At 41.1% G+C, this 21234-nt stretch overlaps 2 protein-coding genes across 4 annotated transcripts in view; both read right to left on the bottom strand.

The window, feature by feature from the left end:
- The window catches only part of LOC311224945 (interleukin-1 receptor type 1), a 112554-nt gene extending 99152 nt beyond the window's left edge, over nucleotides 1-13402 (bottom strand). For all 3 annotated transcript variants that reach the window (XM_084310103.1, XM_084310105.1, XM_084310106.1), the window contains exon 1: nucleotides 13150-13402. The gene's annotated coding sequence lies outside the window, so the exon portion shown is untranslated. The remainder of the gene's footprint in view (nucleotides 1-13149) is intronic.
- The window catches only part of LOC311225931 (interleukin-1 receptor type 2-like), a gene marked incomplete at both ends in the record, with an annotated part of 114738 nt that overhangs the window by 52543 nt on the left and 40961 nt on the right, over nucleotides 1-21234 (bottom strand). The gene's annotated exons all lie outside the window — the stretch shown is intronic.

Genomic DNA, 21234 nt, shown 5'->3' with positions numbered 1-21234 from the left:
AAGCCTCTCTGTGGTTTTCTTAGGGAGACCTGTGAAAAGTGCATTACAGTAGTCTAACCGGCTAGATATGAATGCATGAATTAGCTTCTCAGCATCGTTCTGATTAATAAATGGTCATACTTTTGCTATATTTCTGAGATGGAAGAACGATGTTTTCGTCACTTTGCTAATATGAGAATTGAAGTTCAGTTCTGAATCTATGATAACCCAGAGACTAGTGACCTCAGATTTGATCCAAGGGGTTAGTCCCCCCAGGTTCTTTATTAATGTTTCTTTTTTAGTTTTGGAGCCGATAATTAGAATTTCAGTTTTGTTCTCGTTTAGTTTCAGGAAGTTCTTACTCATCCATTTATTTATTGCCAGTAAGCAGTCTGTAATGGAGCTAATCGCTGTATCATTTGGTTCAGCAGATATGTACAGTTGTGTATCATCCGCATAGCTATGGAAATCTACATTATGTTCTCTGATGATATCACCCAGCGGTAACATGTAAAGGGAGAAGAGTAAAGGACCTAAGCAACTCCCTTGTGCAACTCCATAGTTGTTGTCGTATATATCAGACATGTGATCTCCTAGTTTAACATAGAATTTCCTCCCTCTGATGTATGTTTTAAACCAGCCCAGCACATGTTCTGAGAAACCGACATGGTTTTCAAGACGATCGATTAGAATATCGTGATCGATTGTATCAAATGCTGCACTGAGATCTAACAGGATAAGGATGGAGATCTTATTCTCGTCAGAGTTTAGTCTGAGGTCACTGATTATTTTGGTGAGGGCAGTTTCAGTGCTATGATATTTTCTGAATCCTGACTGAAATTCTTCTAAGATGTTGTTTTCTTCAAGAAAGGAATTTATTTGAACTGAAACTATCTTTTCAAGTACTTTACTAATGAATGGTAGGTTGGATATTGGACGATAATTTGCCATTTCATTACTATCCAAGTTAGGTTTTTTTAGTAATGGCTTTACAACTGCTGTTTTAAAGGCATCTGGGAAAATACCAGTCCTAAGGGAAGTGTTTATGATATCTAGCACAGGGCTTGAAACACTATTAAATACCCGTTTGAAGAAAGCTGTAGGTATAGGGTCAATGTCTGAAGTGGAGGAGTTACATTCTGAGACAGTTTTGCAGAGTACATCTAATGTGATGCATGTGAAACTTCTCATGGTTACATTGCACGGTTTGCCGCAATCAGCTTTATTTCCATCATGAGTAATGCTGGCCCTGATCAAGGTTATTTTGTTGTTAAAGAATAGTGCAAGTTCTTCACACTTAACCATTGATGACTGAGGAGGTGTAGGGGCAGTGTTGAGGCTGCTGCTCAGCTGTCTGTAACACAAGCCTGCCTCACCATGGTCTATATCAGGGGTCAGCAACCTTTTTGACATATAGTTGTAACTAGTGTGCCTCAACAATATTCCATGCATCGTAATTTTTTTTTCTCATAATCAGGTATTTTTAATGATCATTTTTACATTATTACATCATTATTGTTATTGTTATTATTAACAATATTATTATGATGGTTGTATCAACCCTCAATCTGAGTTGGGGTGGGGGGGGAATGCAATGCAGACAAACAGCTGCATACAGTGCAACCATTTCACTCACATTTGCCCATTCATTTTTGGACACATCACACACCATCGGTGTGTGTACTGTACGTGTGCAGTGGCGAATCCTTATGGAAGCCAACGGAAGCCAGGCCTCCCTATTAAAATATGAATTAATATCAAATATGAAATATGAAAAAAAAGAAAAAAAAATATATATATATAATTTTTTTTTAATATAGTTTACATTCTTTTTCATCTGTGCATCTGCGTTATAATTTTTTTATTTTTTTTTAAATGTCTCCCTCTTCTCCTTCTCACTCCCTCTAACACACTGTCAGACTCACTGTGCTCACTGCAGCTATAGAGGAGAGGAGGCAGGGGGTAGGTCTCTTTCTCCAGCCTCAACCATGTGATTCATGTATCTAGAGTCCAAAACCGATCCTAGCCAATCAGATTCGAGCTGACTGCCACACCCTAAAAGTTTAAGGGGAGACACTGCAGGTGAATAGGGTAAAGAAATTAACTAATAGATATCACAATGAAACTTCCCCAGTTGATTACTTATATTAAGACAAGACTTTTTTGTATTACAAGTTTTCTGAAATTGTATGTTTAAATATGCAAATGAGGCATGATCTACTTAAATATGCACTAATTTGCATATAATTCCAGGACAGAAATCTGAACATTGGATAAAGCCATTTTCAAAATTATAGTTTCATTTTGTTGACATATTAGAGCCAAAGGTTATTACAGAGGGGATTTTGGATATCTCTTTTTATCACTCCATAAATCAGAAAATACTCCATTCAGTCCATTTTTATGGTAAAATTCCATATTTCGCCATGCTTTTAGGAATAAAATGTGATATAAATCAGGGTATGAATGCGATATCAACAAACCCTTCTGTAAATACCTTCAGAACATTGATATGAATAGAACTGGAAGGTTTGGTGTATGTGAGTGCTACTGAAGTGGAGATTTCTGGCTCAGAGTATGAGGAAAAACTCTTAAAACTCATTTTTGGGAAAACGCCTTCAAAGTTCTGTATTGTAAAATGCCATACTTTTTTTTTAAACAGATATTTACAAACACAATACCTAATCAAACCATTAGTAATAGACAACCTAAACACATGCCTGATATATATATATATTATTATGAATAATAATAATAATGATGTTATTGAACTGAACAGAACTACACACAGGCTACAAACAGTGTAGTACAGTGTAGTACCCCCTAATAGGCAAAACATATTTTAATAGATATCACTATGAAACTTTCCCAATTTGTTATGTACATATAAACTAAGAAAAAATATATTGCAAGTTTTCTGAAATGTATGTTTATATATGCAAATGAGGCACTTCCCCATTAAATATGTGCACATTTATGGATGCAATAAGGCAAAATGATGTAAAATAAACAACTAAATGTGTGTTATTGACGTTTTATTGTCACTAGTTTCATAGAAGACATGTTTAGGAAGCAAAATATAACAAAATCTCAAAATCAACAAAAAAAGTATATTTGACTATTCACCTGCAGTGTCTCGCCTTCAAACGGGGCTGTGAGAAGAATCATGAGTGTGGAATCCCCTCTGCACACCTCCCCTCTGCACTCTGAACATTGTATTAACCAGTGGTGCGTTATTGAAATCATCTGGGGTGACACGCTCCACGTGCACGCGCGCTCCCGGCGCGTGCGTGCGCTCCCGCGAATGCGCATTTAATGTCCCCTCGCTTGAGCACAGACTAAAGACAGTGCCTAATTGCTTCTACGAATGGAATGTAACACATGTCTTCACAACAAGTTAGGTGTGAATGTATCTGAGAACGTATTTAACACACCTGACGACCGGTGCTATTGATATGCAAATAGCGAGTACTTATCTGTCCCATGAAGAACGCATGCCTGGTATTAACCCGTGACTGCTCCCACGGGCCGAATATTGCCCCGATCCTCGCGAGATTATATCCACGGGTACCTCTCGGCGTGCCGAAGCTTTTCCTAAATCACTTCCATCATCGAAAACGAGGGGAAAAGGTCGGCTCGCGACCCTGAAAATGTCGCGTGATTTTAAAAACGCTGTATTAAGTGAGCCTATTATGGGATCCACGCGAGCTTTCTATCGTGGAAACATCTGGGTGTCCCGCAACTTTTACTCATTCACATGTAGCCCCGAAAATGCTTAGAAAAGGAAAGCCGCAAGCGTGGAATAAACTCGCCGAAACGGAAAAGTGTCCCACGGGCGCGCCGTGATTCCGATCCGCGTGAAAATATTCACGGCCATAGAGGAGACCGTGGGACACCTTTTCGCAACCGAATATGTGTCTCGAATTTGCTCCCACGCGGCGCGCAAAATCGTGCAAGGAAAGATCGGACCAAAAATGAACCAATGCTCCAGCAGTATTAATGACCCTGATGTAAACAAGACAAACGTCTTTCTCTGGTCTGCATCCCCTTATACAATTGTGTGTATTGAGCCGTACTGTATTGTACCCATTCTCAGTGGTGCAGTCGTAATATGGGAACTGGTAACACACCACGCCACGTGCACGCGCGCGCGCGCGGGTACGTGCATGCGCACAGAACTGATTTATACACACACACGCACGCACACGCACACACACACACACACACACAAGCGCATATACGCAAGTGCAATCTTTCTATCATACAAGCTCTTCTTGCTCTCTATTTGTGTGAATGTGCGCGTGGAAAGCTGGCGCGCAGCACAGACGCTTGATTCAATAAAATAAGCAGGTAGACCCCCATCACGAATTCCGAGCCACATTAGTATTCACCTCCACTGCCTGTGTCACACAGAATGAAGGGGGAGATGCATTCAGATAGCCAACACCCAGACACTTAGTCTACCTGCGCTTTTTGTTATGTAAAACGGTGGCCGGGTACTTAGTCACAACGAATGGATACAGCGCATTTTTGTGTGCGCGTACACGCGAGTACACATCCGTGCGCGATCGCACGTACTTCTGCCTCAGTGATCTGGTAACACGGCGTGTAACCGGGTGTGACCACGACTGCACCACTGCCCATTCTGCAATCTGTTAAATAAATAAAAAGAAAGTTTGACTGGCCGCCGAGCCATACTGTAGTGTACATGGTGACTGCTTGACTTAAATTAAAAAAAAATTAAAAATAAAAAAAAATTAATACAAATATTTAATAATTTTTTTTTTAATAATTTTTTTTGGCTTCCCCTGTTATTTTACCCACGCGACGCCACTGTACGTGTGCTGTCATAGCTCCACCTACAGGCCTAATGGAGAGCACCAGGAGAACACCAGGATGTGAATGGAGGGTGAATGTGAGGTATATCGTGTAAATAAGTTTTGATTGATCGCAAGACTAAACTGTAAAAAAAAATTATAATAATAAGTTACCAGAATAAAAAAATATTGAGTTCAGTTACTGTGCATTAAGGTTTTCAGTTTTCAATCCATAATAAGTTAACAGAAAAATAAGTACACAACCACATTATTTCAACCTAATAAAACTATGTTTATTGTCATTGTTTTAAGAACACAAGTTGACTTGGTAATACTTTTTTACATGTGCAATGTTCAATGAAATAGAAAAATAAATAATACAATTTGTTGATTAATCCCACTGGTCACTTATAAGGCTCTGCAAATGTTACTGAATGATGTAGCAATGTATTTCCAGCTAAATTGAAATAATAAACAAATAAAGGGTCTCAATTAAATATGTGGTAGTAAAAAGAACCTGTGGGAGGATTTCAACAAGATAAATGCGACAACAGTGCAAAATAGGGTTGCCTCCCCCTGGTCTCTATGATCAGCCTGAGCATGTAATGGTAGAGTGGTCTAACCTAAATCAATACAGATAATATAATGATAGAGTGGTCAGACTCAGGGGTTCCCAAACTTTTCAGGCCGGGACCCAGAAAATAAGGCGTCAGAGAGCCGCGGCCCAATGCACATCGTCAGGCTTTTTTTTTTTTTTTTTTTTTTGCCAGGCGACCGATTTTTTAAGCCAAATATCACTTCAATCCTATTAAGTTAGTTCAAGTTAGTTATTCATTTATATGTGCTATTTATGAGAGGGCTAACTTGTTGCAAAATAATAATGATAATAATAATAGCCTCATTAAAATACTATTGTTGCTTCGGTTGTTTTCAGCGTTTTATGTGCATAATCTGTTATTTAGTTTGAAATGTTCGTTGAAATAAGTAGATTTTTCGTTTTTATTTATTTATTAAGTTAATATAAAACCATATAGTCACATTTTAGAATACAATAGAATAGAATTTTAGAATACAACTAGAAACACTGTCCTGGCCTGCTTCTAAGTTCAGTGGCCTGACAAAAAAAAAAAAAAAAAAAATGAATTTTTTTTAAACTTTTAATCATCTCGCGGCCCTCCCATGGCTGCTCGCGGCCCACCTTTGGGTCGCGACCCCGACTTTGGGAACCACTAAAGCAATACAGATAATATAATGATAGAGTGGTCTAACCTAAAGCAATACAGATAATATAATGATATAGTGGTCTAACCTAAAGCAATACAGATAATATAATGATAGAGTGGACTAACCTAAAGCAATACAGATAATATAATGATAATAATAATAATAATAATGGATTGGATTTATATAGCGCTCTTCTCTGACTCAGAGCGCTTCACAGAGTCCATTATTCGTTCATACACAGTCATACCGGTGGTGGTAAGCTACAATTGCAGCCAGAGCTGCCCTGAGGCAGACTCACGGAAGCGTGGCGAATAATCATCGCCTACGGCCCCTCCGACCACCACCAACATTCATTCACATGCATACACATTCATACGAGGCAAGTAGGTTAAGTGTCTTGCCCAAGGACACAACGGCAATGGGATGGACATGGGCTTGAGCGGGATTCGAACCACCAACCCTTCGATCATTGGACACCCCGCTCTACCCCTGAGCCACGCCGCCCCACAATGATAGTCTAACAGAAGTGTTTGCACTGTGATGTGGATTGAAACCAATATAGTCAGTTATCCTGACTAATGAACAGATGAACCTCAACAAGAAAACAACGATGTTTCCACTGTAATAAATAGGACAGTGTAAAACTCAGCCATAGCCTTTTGCCATAGTACAAAGTAGGGCTGAAAGGTATATTGAATATAAAGGTATATCATCATGGATCCATGCAAAGGTATGGATTTTTAACATACAAAAAAAATGTATATATATATATATACTATATATTTAGATATAAGTTAATCAAAAGAATATTCCTTGCAGCAGTATTAAAAAGCAAAAGAACATACACAATTTTGAATGAAGGACAAGATAAAGATGTAAAAAAAATAAAAAATAAAATTGTAATTTGCAAATGAAAAACTATATCATTGCACACATAAAACTCAGAAGAATATGGTGATATGATACTTTGGCCATATTTCCCCGCCCTAATACAAAGATAATCTACTTAATTAGAATCAGTGCCTCCAGAACAGAGAATAAAGGAAGTGACTGGTTCTGTGGTGACTGGTTCTGTGGTGACTGGTTCTGTGGTGACTGGTTCTGTGATGGTGTCTCCTAAAGGCTCACACACGGACAACATCACTACACCGGATCGCATTGATTGGGGCGACAGTGGCTCGAGAGGTAGAGCAGTCGTCTGGCAATCCGGAGGTTCCCGGTTCGATTCTCGCTCCTCCCGGGCAGCGTGTCGATGTGTCCTTGAGCAAGACACTTAACCCCTAATTGCTCCCGATGAGCAGGTCGGCACCTTGCATGGTTGCCTCCGCTGTCGGTGTGTGAATGTGTGAGTGAATGGGTAAAATGTGAGGAACAAATTGTAAAGCGCTTTGAATAAAAGCGCTATATAAAAAAGCAGTCATTTACCATTATTGATTATGTATTATACGTATTGTGTGTGGGTGTACAAGTAACAAGAGGTCAGGGTCACTCCTTTCACAGAAGAACTTGATTGATTGATTGAAAAGTTTATTAACAGATTGCAGAATGGGTACAGTACAGTACATCTCAATACATACAATTGTTAAGGGGATGCAGACCAGAGAAAGACTTTCGTCTTGTTTCCACCAGGGTCCCCCATTTTCAAACACTTTGGGGAACTTGGTTCCCCAAAAAAAATATTTCACGGATACAGGTCACTAGAGTGGACAGCTATTTGAAAGCAGTTATCTTGTTAGTGCTGACAGACAACCATACTATGGCTGACAGTCCATGAATCGTGAGTGAGAGACTTTGGAATCTATACAGGACAGTGAAATAGAGTATTCCTAAATTATGTATAATGTATAATATAATATACTGTAACGATATAATGTTAACGTTTTCATGTCTTTATATATAATTTACCTAATATCTTTACATGTCTTTATATATCATTTATCATTTGTTTGTTAAATACATATTTGTATGCTGTCCACCTGAGTGAACATAAAAATCGCTTAGAAAAAGCTTAAGTTCAAATCTAGTTGTTCATGCCTAAAGAGCAATAAAACACTTTGAGAGGAAACAGATCCCTACCTTAGGGAAAGCAGCAGCAGATCTTGCCACGTGGGCCGTTAAGAAGAGCAAGAGTGAGGAAGAGGAAGGAGGAGAGAGTTTACACAACAGAGGAAGCCTGATTCCTGACCTTTGCACACAGGGAGGAGATTCCGGGATGCAATCAAATCAACAACATCTGAGCATGATGGGTCCTAGTGACTACAGCCCAAACACAGCCACATAAACATGAGTCATACCAGAACTGGTGATGACAGTACAGTTTCCACCCTACTTGTACTACAATTGAGACCAGATCTGTATGATCAAAATGCAGGACAGAATGTCCATTTTGCGGGACAATTAAGGGGGAAATGTGTTTTCTTGCTAAACGGGAGATTTACGTTATATATATGTGAACAAAAAGAATCTTGCACAAATGTTGTGAAATAGGCTACTATACACGATGTCTAGACCAATGTCACCTCAATTATACACCACTGTCTACTGTCACCTGAATTATACACCACTGTCTACTGTCACCTGAATTATACACCACTGTCTACTGTCACCTGAATTATACACCACTGTCTACTGTCACCTGAATTATACACCACTGTCTAGACTACTGTCACCTGAATTATACACCACTGTCTAGACTACTGTCACCTGAATTATACACCACTGTCTAGACTACTGTCACCTGAATTATACACCACTGTCTACTGTCACCTGAAACATTATTTGGCTATTTTGAACAATACCAGCTGTGAAAATAATAACAAATGATGAAATATCACACATGTGTAAATACACAGGCAATGTGAACAAAACCTTAACAATCAGCAAAATCAGTTAAACGCTCCAAGGTTGGATTCAACCGGACTAAACAAGGCTGGTGTGTGAGCCAGAAGTGTGTATGTGTGCTGCTGACAACACAGCTCTAGCCCAGTGGTTCCCAAAGTCGGGGTCGCGACCCAAAGGTGGGACGCGAGCAGCCACGGGTGGGCCGCGAACTGATTTAAATTTTTTTTTTTTTTTTTTTTTTTTTTTTTTTTGTCAGGCCACTGAACTTAGAATCAGGCCAGGACAGTGTTTCTAGTTGTATTCTAAAATTCTATTCTATTGTATTCTAAAATGTGACTATATGGTTTTATATTAACTTAATAAATAAACTATTATTATTATTATTAAATAAGTATTTTAATGAGGCTATTATTATTATCATTATTATTTTGCAACAAGTTAGCCCTCTCATAAATAGCACATATAAATGAATAACTAACTTAAAAAATCGGTCGCCTGGCAAAAAAATAATAATAAAAAAAAAAAAAGCCTGACGATGTGCATTGGGCCGCGGCTCTCTGACGCCTTATTTTCTGGGCCCTGGCCTGAAAAGTTTGGGAACCCCTGCTCTAGCCAGCAGTGTGTATGTGTGCTGCTGACAACACAGCTATAGGCAGCAAGTTACAGGTTGAAAAACCCCTCAGCTCAGAACTCTGCAGAATCTGCACCTGGCTCGCTGATAACAAACTATCATTACACCTGGGTAAAACAGAGTCCATTCTCTTCGGATCAAATAACAAACTCAGCAAAACCAACGACTTCTCTGTTACAGTGGGTGACAATATTGTCACAAGGAAAGGCAGGAAAGGTCCATCGTAGAGGCAAATCTTTCCTGTGACAAAATGGCATCCAATGTAATAAAAAAAGTCAACCAACGAACAAGATTCTTGTACCGGATCTAATCTCTGGTAAACAAGAATAATACCCTGAAGACTCTAGCAGGAGCACTCATTCAATGGTACTACGACTATGGTACCAAAGCACCTCAAAGGCACTAAAAACAAGATTACAAACATCACAAAACAAACTGGTCAGACTACTGCTTGACCTTACTCCTAAAACCCACCTCACCCCCCTGCCCATTTTGACAACCTAGCATGACTTAGAGTAGACGACAGAGTACAGCAACTTGCAATGGGCCTGGTCTACAAGATACACTACACCACTAAGGTACGGTACCCATGTACATGTCGAAATACTTCCCAAAGGTCATACACGACCACAACACCAGAGGGAGTTCCACAAATCATGTTCAACCCAGATTCGGCACAAACAAGGGTCTAAACACGTTTAGCAATTATGCCACATCAATGTGAAACGCCCTACCCACAGCCGTAAACAAAATAATTATCCGATTCCCTACCCACCTTCAAAACCACTCTCAAAGAGCATCTACGGGATGCTGCAATTCGAAACTGGCCCCCATAAATGTCCAAACCCCCCTCCCACCCACGCCTAATGTACAGTTTGATGATCTGATCTCTGTTTAACAGTACTGTATATTTGCATCTGTATGGCCACCGTAAATGTACAAACCCCCGCTCCCACCCCCTCCTAACGTACATTTTCTCCCCCCGCCCCCCTCGTATGTATATCTTTTCTGTTAGGATTTTCTGTTAGGATAACAGTACTGTATATTTGCATATCTTGTATGTCACAAATGTAACAGTACTGTATACCTGTATATGTCATGTATGTCTCAGAAATGTCAAGATATATATCTCTTGCGTATGTCATTAATGTCATTATTAGTTGAAAATGGGGGATTCCTGATGGAAACAAGACGAAAGTCTTTCTCTGGTCTGCATCCCCTTAACAATTGTGTGTATGAGCCGTACTGTATTGTAATAATCTGTTAATAAAGTTTTCAATCAATCAATCAATCAATCAATCAATCAATCAATCAATCAATCAATCAATCAATCAATTAATCAATCAAGCAGTGTGTATGTGTGCTGTTGACAACACAGCTATTAGTCAGCACCAGTATGTGTGCTGCTGACAACACAGCTCTAGTCAGCACCAGTATGTGTGATGTTGACAACACAGCTCTAGTCAGCACCAGTATGTGTGATGTTGACAACACAGCTCTAGTCAGCACCTGTATGTGTGTGCTGTTGACAACACAGCTCTAGTCAGCACCAGTATGTGTGATGTTGACAACACAGCTCTAGTCAGCACCTGTATGTGTGTGCTGTTGACAACACAGCTCTAGTCAGCACCAGTATGTGTGATGTTGACAACACAGCTCTAGTCAGCACCAGTATATGTGCTGCTGACAACACAGCTCTAGTCAGCACCAGTATGTGTGCTGCTGACAACACAGCTCTAGTCAGCACCAGTATGTGTGCTGCTGACAACACAGCTCTAGTCAGCACCAGTATGTGTGCTGTTGACAACACAGCTCTAGTCAGCACCAGTATGTGTGCTGCTGACAACACAGCTCTAGTCAGCACCAGTATGTGTGATGTTGACAACACAGCTCTAGTCAGCACCAGTATATGTGATGCTCACAACACAGCTCTAGTCAGCACCAGTATGTGTGATGTTGACAACACAGCTCTAGTCAGCACCAGTATATGTGCTGTTGACAACACAGCTCTAGTCAGCACCAGTATATGTGCTGTTGACAACACAGCTCTAGTCAGCACCAGTATATGTGATGTTGACAACACAGCTCTAGTCAGCACCAGTATGTGTGATGTTGACAACACAGCTCTAGTCAGCACCAGTATGTGTGCTGCTGACAACACAGCTCTAGTCAGCACCAGTATGTGTGCTGTTGACAACACAGCTCTAGTCAGCACCAGTATGTGTGATGTTGACAACACAGCTCTAGTCAGCACCAGTATATGTGCTGTTGACAACACAGCTCTAGTCAGCACCTGTATGTGTGCTGTTGACAACACAGCTCTAGTCAGCACCAGTATATGTGCTGTTGACAACACAGCTCTAGTCAGCACCAGTATGTGTGCTGTTGACAACACAGCTCTAGTCAGCACCAGTATATGTGCTGTTGACAACACAGCTCTAGTCAGCACCAGTATATGTGCTGCTGACAACACAGCTCTAGTCAGCACCAGTATATGTGCTGCTGACAACACAGCTCTAGTCAGCACCAGTATGTGTGCTGCTGACAACACAGCTCTAGTCAGCACCAGTATGTGTGCTGCTGACAACACAGCTCTAGTCAGCACCAGTATATGTGCTGCTGACAACACAGCTCTAGTCAGCACCAGTATATGTGCTGCTGACAACACAGCTCTAGTCAGCACCTGTATGTGTGCTGCTGACAACACAGCTCTAGTCAGCACCTGTATGTGTGCTGGTGTGTAGACTACGCTCCTTGTGGTGCATTAGTGATGGATGGTGACCACTAAGAGGGCAAAAAATGCAGAGGACATTTTTCTTCTGTTGCGGGACACAGGACAAAGAGCTCAAACGCGGGACTGTCCTGCACAAATCAGGGGACTTTTGGTCACTCTAATTACTACTACATAACGTAAAGAGTTCAAAGTCAAAGTTTCTCTTAAAGAATAATACTTTTTCTTATTTTCTTATTTCTTACAAATACGAAAAGACCAAAAGCTATAATGAATTTCTCCTACTAATACGTTTGGTCCATCATACAGTGGGAATGTATGGCTGGTTGAGAGCTCCTCTGGGCAGGAGAGTAGGATCTGTCATTCACTCCGAGTAGAATAGTCACAGCAGCATGCAGCCCATTCATTCACTCACCTACAGGAACTCTCTCTTTCTCTGTCTGCAGAAAGTCTCTCCATGGGTCATTTGACAGTTTCTGGGAACTTCACTGCGGTAAAGACCCAGAGCCATAACCAAATATGAGCCATAACCAAATAGCCAAATAACTGCTAAATGATGCAACAATTTTGAGCTTTGGCTACAGTGCAACTAATTATCATTTGCATATATAATATGTTGCCTGCCACTGTCACAAAGTAGAGCCTGTGAACCTATTAGGAATTATAACTCAATTATTCTAAATAGTATATCTAAATATAAATAGTAGGCTAGGCCTAATATTGGCTATCTGATCTAAACACACAGATGTATAAACTGGGCTACTGCATATCCTGCCTCGAGAAGCATGACAGTGTGGGAGGGTTTGCTGTTTACATGTGACAGAAAGTTCACTTTGTAGCCTGTAAACCATTCTCTAATTCTGAATAATAATGATAATAATGTATTATTATTATGCTTATAGGCCAATAATAGATTGAAAACCTACCGGTCCAACGTGCTGGTGGGATTCCAGGTTGTGTCGTCCTTCAGACAGGCTACTGCAGGCTCCTACTCCTCTTTTCAGGGTAAGAGACAGGAACACATTTTCTTGTTGGTCCAACGTGCTGCTGGTGGGATTCCAGGTTGTGTCGTCCTTCAGACAGGCTACTGCAGGCTCCTACTCCTCTTTTCAGGGTAAGAGACAGGAACACATTTTCTTGTTTTTCTCTCTGAAGCCTGAACTTCAGGAATCCGCTTCCCGACTGTGAGTTCCTCTTCTGTGGACAGATGTTGCAATTTCCTCTCAAGGATCTTATGAAAGCCTGGCCTCAGCATGTAGGCTAGTATTGAGCAATAACTAGGAGGAGAGCAACTGGAATAACAGGCTCTATAGTCCCTAAAGTTCCATAACAACATGATCTGACTAGATAAAAACATGATCTGACTCGAATCTAATGAATTGACTAGTGTGTGTGTGTGTGTGTGTGTGTGTGTGTGTGTGTGTGTGTGTGTGTGTGTGTGTGTGTGTCTCTCTCTATATATATATATATATATATATATATATATATATATATATATATATATATATATATATATATATATATATATATATATATATATATATATATTATAGGCAGCACCAGACTAATACAGTAATACTCATTACTATTTCCAATGGTATTTCACAGATGTCTGTGCCCATTTTACAGCCTTTGCTCAATGACATACAAGAGTTTGACATACTTTATATTATTCCGCCCTCTGGTGGCCACAGGATAAAGACAAGAGATGAACATAGTTTCAGCATTTTGTGAACTTTCAAGCACATGTTTATTGTAAATGTGAGTAACAGAAAGATGTTTTGATTCCATGCTAGGATTGTTTAAAAAAATATTAAATAATAATAACAATACAAAAAAACAAGATAAAATAATCACATGTGTTTTGTATGTAGGTAATGCCATAGATATCTATATATAGTTCTATATATATCTATGGGTAATGCACGTCTACAAAGGTCCAGCTCATCAACCAACCAACCAACCAACCAATCAATCCATCCATCCATCCATCCATCCATCCATCCATCCATCCATCCATCCATCCATCCATCCATCCATCCATCCATCCATCCATCCATCCATCCATCCATCCATCCATCCATCCATCCATCCATCCATCCATCCATCCATCCATCCATCCATCCATCAACCAATCAATCAATCAATCATAAATAAATAAATAAATAAATAACAAGAGGTCACAGGTCACAGTGTAATACTGCAGTATAGGCCAAGGGTGGCGCTAAAGTTACAATGCAGTGACTGCAAAGGAGTCCACCGCTTATAACGCCACGCTACCGCTTATAAGTCTCACTTGAAATGCTTATTAGGGACAGTCGCATTAACTACCAGCTAGCGGTTAAAGCAGCGAGAATCACATCTTTTTCTGACCTCATCAACAACTCCCACAACCCCAGGACCCTGTTCACTACCATCAACTCTCTCATTAGCCCCACCCCCCCCCCCCCCCCCCAGTAACCTGCCGGGATGTGTCCCCAGCTAAGTGTGAGGATTTCTCAAATGTTTTCACCACCAAAGTTGAAGATACCAGAAGGAACATCTCACCCCCCACACGTAACTTAGCTGTCCCTCCGGTCTGCTCATCCACACTGACCTGCTCTCAGCCCATCAGTCTACTCAACCCTCACAGAGATAGTTACCTCTATGAAACCTGCGACCTGCCCCCTTGACACTGTTCCCACTGCTCTCCTGAAACAGGTTTTTCACACAACCGGTCCCAGCATCCTCTCCATTATTAACAGCTCCCTGGCAACTGGTACTGTTCCATCCTGCTTTAAACATGCAGTAGTCCAGCCCCTATTGAAAAAACCAAACCTTGACCCCACCCTGCACAGTAATTACAGGCCCATTTCCAAGCTTCCTTTTCTGTCAAAAATACTCGAAAATGTTGTTCTGTGCCAATTGTCTCCCTACCTGCACCAGAACAGCATCCTGGAGACATTTCAGTCAGGGTTCAGGACTGGCCATAGCACAGAATCAGCCCTCCTTAATGTGTCAAATGACCTACTCCTCGCCGCTGACAACCATGACTGCTCTGTTTTAATGCTGCTTGACCTCAGCGCAGCTTTCGACACTGTTGATCACACCATTCTATTAGATCGTCTCCAACATGGGGTTGGTGTCAGTGGCACTGCACTAGCATGGTTCTCCTCCTATCTCACAAATAGAAGCTTTGCTGTCAACATCGCCAACTGCTCCTCCCCCTCAACCTCCCTCTACTGTGGGGTCCCGCAAGGGTCCATCCTTGGCCCGATCCTGTTCTCTCTTTACATGCTACCCCTTGGTCCAATCATTCAGAAGCACAACATCTCTTTCACTGTTATGCTGACGACACACAGCTTTACGTTTCCCTGAAACCTAACAACCAGTCTCTACTTAACAGTCTCATGTCCTGCCTGGATGACGTTAAATGTTGGATGGTACAAAATATTCTACAACTAAATCAAAACAAATGCGAAATCCTCTTCGGTCCCCCAGACGCTGTCACCACCCTTACCAACAGCCTTGGCAACCTGTCCTCCCTGGTCAAGCCTTATGTCAAGAACCTAGGTGTCATTTTTGATCCACAATTTAAATTCGACAGACAAGTGAACTCAGTGGTAAAGGCATGTTTTTTCCAACTACGCACCATTGCCAAACTCAAAGCCCTTCTCTCCCCTGCAGACCTTCAGAGAGTCATCCACGCCTTAATTTCATCTAGATTAGACTACTGCAACTCCCTCTATATAGGCATTAACCAGTCTTCCCTGTCCCGCTTACAACTGGTACAAAAACGCTGCTGCCAGACTGTTGACCGGAACCCGCAAGAGAGACCACATCACTCCTGTCCTTGCCTCCCTTCATTGGCTTCCAGTACGCTACAGGATAGATTTGAAGGTTCTCCTATTTGTTTTTAAAGCCCTTAATGGTCACCCCCCCTCCTACATCTCAGACCTCCTATCCCCCTATTCCAACACCAGGTCCCTCAGGTCAGCCGATCAGAGGCTCCTGAAAGTCCGGAGGTCTAACCTCAAGCGCAGGGGGGGCCGTGCCTTTGCTATCGCAGCCCCTGAACTGTGGAACAGCATCCCCACCTCCATTAGGCTCCTTGCCCCCTCGATAGATGCCTTCAAATCGAGGCTCAAAACCCACTTCTACCTACTAGCCTTTCCCGTTCACTGACTCATGCCCTGTTTTCCTATGTGTTTGCCTGTGTGCCCTGCCATAAAACGGAGTGTGATTGTTATCAATATGTATCTATGTGTATCTACCCTATGTACAGCACTTTGGTTGACACGTGTCATGTTAAATGTGCTATATAAATAAATCTGATTGATTGATTGATTGATTGATTGATTGATTGATAACACTGTCACTGAACAACTGAAGAAGCCCTTTCAAAGATGTCATACAGTACATCAGTACAATTTTTTTTTTTTTTTTTTTTTTTTTTTTTTTGTCAGGCCACTGAACTTAGAATCAGGCCAGGACAGTGTTTCTAGTTGTATTCTAAAATTCTATTCTATTGTATTCTAAAATGTGACTATATGGTTTTATATTAACTTAATAAATAAACTATTATTATTATTATTAAATAAGTATTTTAATGAGGCTATTATTATTATCATTATTATTTTGCAACGCTTGACATGATTTGTTTGATTGCTGCACGCCGTTCACCTTTCTTTGTCTGGGTTCGGGTTTCTCGGCAAGAGCCAGAAATAGACATGCAGACAGGCAACTATGTTTGAACAAAATAATCCAGTTCTTCAGTTTAAATAGATGATCATTTAGAAGCAAAATACTATATTCTAAGGACAGAGCTGTGCAGAGCACTCAGCACGCCATTCCTCTCAGTCACGTGACGTCATCACACACCTGTCAAGCGAGGACACACCTGCCTGGGCGCAGCTACTCCTAACGGAGGTGAGCGACCTTAAATTATCGGTTGAAAGAAGACTGGATGAACTTGGCAATTCAATGAAAGACCTAAAAAAAGAGACACGGGCTATTCTGAACAGAGTCTCTAATGCAGAAGGAAGAATCGGAGATCTAGAAGACCAGTGTGCGGCCAATAGAAAAACCCTGCAGGTCCAAGCCAAAGAACTGAACACGCTACAAACAAAGTTTAGTAACTTGGAAGGACAAAATCGGAGAAATAATCTGATCTTTGTTGGCCTGGCAGAAGGACTGGAGACAGGCAACCCAGACAAGATGATGGCCGACATATTAAAATATATTCTGGATGGTAAAGACGACGAGCCAACACCAGAAATTGAAAGTCAGCACCGTAGCCCACGTCCCCGCCCGGCTCCAGGTGAGCCACCGCGGCCGTATCTGGTGCGCATACGGAGATGGAGCGACAGACAGAGGATCCTCCAGGCCGTGGCGATGAAAAGGCAACTATCCTGGCAAGGACAACCACTGAGAGTCTTCCAGGATCTACCAACGGAGATTAAAAAAAAGCGCGCAGAATATGATGACATCAGAGCGAAACTCCGCAAAGAAACGTCCCTGCGCTATGGAATACTTTACCCAGCGAGGCTCGTTATCACCATTGATGAGGTGAAATATATCTACAACAACGCATCGGAGGCTGTTGAAGATTTGAAGAAACGATTACCCAAGATCTTTGGTTGACATGAGAGTGAGATGACCAGAGGCATAACTGCACCAGCGTCACTGTAAGCCCCCTAGCCCCTTTCGTGACTTTCGGTTTGCAAGCCTGTGGCTTTTGTGACCGGAGTCACTTGCCCACCCGCCCCGATCACCCAGTAGCGAAACGACCAAGCGTCGTCAAGGGGCTCGCGGTGTGTCAAGAATACATCAGATCTGAATTTCAAAGATACCCAGCGTACAATATGGGTCTAACACAGCTTCACGATGGGGTCTGGAAGCTCGGAGTTGCTAATAAACAGTTTAAAACATTGTTACTCGACGAGTGGTATTTACAGACCGAACGTCCATCTCCGCCGTTGGTGTCACAGCGCATGCGCACCATGCCGCGTTCACGTTACTGGGAAGAAGCGGAAGAACCAGTTTCCGACTGGGAAAAACCATTCACGTCAGCCTCCTAGTGGTAATTCCTACTAGGACATATGGGATTCTTTTATAGACCCCATATCTCCCACTTCGCGTCACGAATTGCGGAAGTATGGATGTGGGCGTTTCATCCATAGATATATATAGAGTCAAAGCGTGAAGGCTTCCTAGTTGTAGCAACGAGATGTCCTCTGGTTCTTCCGCTTCTTCCCAGTAACGTGAACGCGGCATGGTGCGCATGCGCTGTGACACCAACGGCGGAGATGGACGTTCGGTCTGTAAATACCACTCGTCGAGTAACAATGTTTTAAACTGTTTATTAGCAACTCCGAGCTTCCAGACCCCATCGTGAAGCTGTGTTAGACCCATATTGTACGCTGGGTATCTTTGAAATTCAGATCTGATGTATTCTTGACACACCGCGAGCCCCTTGACGACGCTTGGTCGTTTCGCTACTGGGTGATCGGGGCGGGTGGGCAAGTGACTCCGGTCACAAAAGCCACAGGCTTGCAAACCGAAAGTCACGAAAGGGGCTATAAGCCCCCCTGCTTTATTTTTTATGTTTTCTTCTATACCTTCATTCATTATGCTTTACGGCTGGGAGTGGGACTGATGGAATTATTGAGATATTATTTATGTTACACAATGAACAAGTGGAAAATGAACTAATCACACTCTCTCCCTCATAAACATAACGCTGGTGCCCGCATCGCGTATTTTTATTTTTTATTTGCGCAAGTTGATTGAACTTTGAGAGAACGGAGCTGTGTAGGATGCAGCACGGCCGCGCCTGCTCTGCTCGCGGACAAGGGATGGACATTAAGTCTATCTCTGTTTTGTTTACTGTTTTTCCTTTGCCTAATGGCTTACTTTATGTATGTGTATGTCTTGTACTTTTTATTTTTTTGTCTATCCATACATGTTGTTGCATAGTTTACAAGGAGGAAGCTGTAAAGTTGCTTGATAAAAATAATGGGACCTAATCATGTAAATCTGATTAGCTGGAATGTGAAAGGTATTTCAAACAAAACGAAAAGATATAAAATTATTACATATTTGAAATCCCTATCATGTGATTTGGCAATGCTCCAGGAGACTCATCTTAATGAAATAGAATCAGTTAAATTGAAACAAAGATGGGTAGGTCAAGTGTTCTCAGCACCAGGCAGTGGAGCCTCTAGAGGGGTAAGCATCCTGATTTCAAAGAAAATATCATTTAAACTTTCAAAACAAATAGTTGATAAAGATGGTAGATATATAATTTTGTCAGGTATTTTACTAAATGAAAAATGTACCTTAGTAAATGTATATGCTCCTAATACGGGACAGAATACTTTTTTGTCAAAGCTGAATCTGGTGCTGGCAGAATTTGCAGATTATCCCATTCTGATGGGTGGGGACCTAAATTTGGTTAGCAATGCCTCGATTGATAGGTCTGGGCGTCCCCTCCCACTAGACGGAGCATTGTCAAGTGCACTTAAAGAAATGCAAAACTCACTTGCATTAACCGATATTTGGCGTGTTGTCAACCCTGACACACGTGAATATACCTTTTACTCCCACGCTCATAATTCATATTCCAGGATTGACTATTTTCTCTTCTCACAATCCTTGGTGGGTAATGTAATTGATTGCAAAATTCATAACATACTTTTATCAGACCATGCGCCCCTGTCAGTCCTTTTTACTCCTGCTGTAATTAACAATAAAACCAAACAATGGAGATTTAATAACTCCTTATTGAAAGATCAAGTTTTTGTGTCTATGATTGAGGAGAAAACACAGGAGTACATTAGTATTAATCTTACATCAGTCCAGTCAGTGCAGACTGTATGGGAGGCTTATAAGGTGTTGTAAAATCCAAACATATATATCTCATGATTAACTAATGTGTAGAAATACTTGGGCCTCAAAACAATAATTCATAGATTGGGTGTGTGTGTTTACATAGACTGATTGACATTGTGGCCACAGGTCGATTCACACATGAAGTGAGTGGTCAAATGATTCTATCTACGACCGCAACCCAAGGACCATCTGCCATGGCCTGGGACAATGGGCTCTGTAAAGATCAAACAAAGACCAAAAGGTCACGTAGACATGTTATCTCGCTGAAGTTTCCTGTCACACACACACACACACATAGACACACACACACATAGTCACTCACATACACACACATAGACACACACACACACACACACATACACATAGTCACACACATTCAGACACACACACATTTTCACATACACATCCACACACACACACACAGTGATGAGGTTAAAAGGATCAAAGCGCCCATGAAGTGTTATCAGCTGCTTTACGGCCTGGGGGACACAGACAGACACACACACATACTCACACACACACATTTTCAAATACACATCCACACACACACACACACTCACACACACATAGTCACACACTCACACACACACACACACACTCACACACACATAGTCACACACTCACACACACACACACACACACACACACACACACACATTCACACACACACACACACATTCACACACACACACACACACACACAGAAGATCTCCAAACAAGCTAACTATTTCCTGGTATATTGTTAAAATAGTAATTTGAATCTTGAATTAAGTCATTGAAGTAAGTTAAAATATAATTAGGTTTGGTCATACTTAAATGTCTAAAATTAGTTAATGTGTCTGTGCTATTTTCATTTATGTTCAATATCACTAGAATTGATTGTTACCCATTCTGCAATCTGTTAAGCTTGTTCTATATGGTATTAATTTGTATTCTATAATGATTAAAGTCAACAGACTTAGTGATAAAGAAATATATCTGTGTTTATGTAATCAATATAAACTTCGATTTATCAAAGTATTAACAAGTCAACTAATGTTTAAGTAAAAATATAGGGAAAATATTCTCTGTTAGTAAATTTTCAAATGCCAGCTTAAGCAGGCTTGTGATTGGGGCAATAATGTGATGATGTCATCAAC

Source organism: Notolepis coatsorum (assembly GCF_963971535.1).
Source record: "Notolepis coatsorum genome assembly, chromosome: 3".
NCBI lineage: Eukaryota > Metazoa > Chordata > Actinopteri > Aulopiformes > Paralepididae > Notolepis > Notolepis coatsorum.
This window is presented reverse-complemented; position numbering and strand designations above follow the sequence as displayed.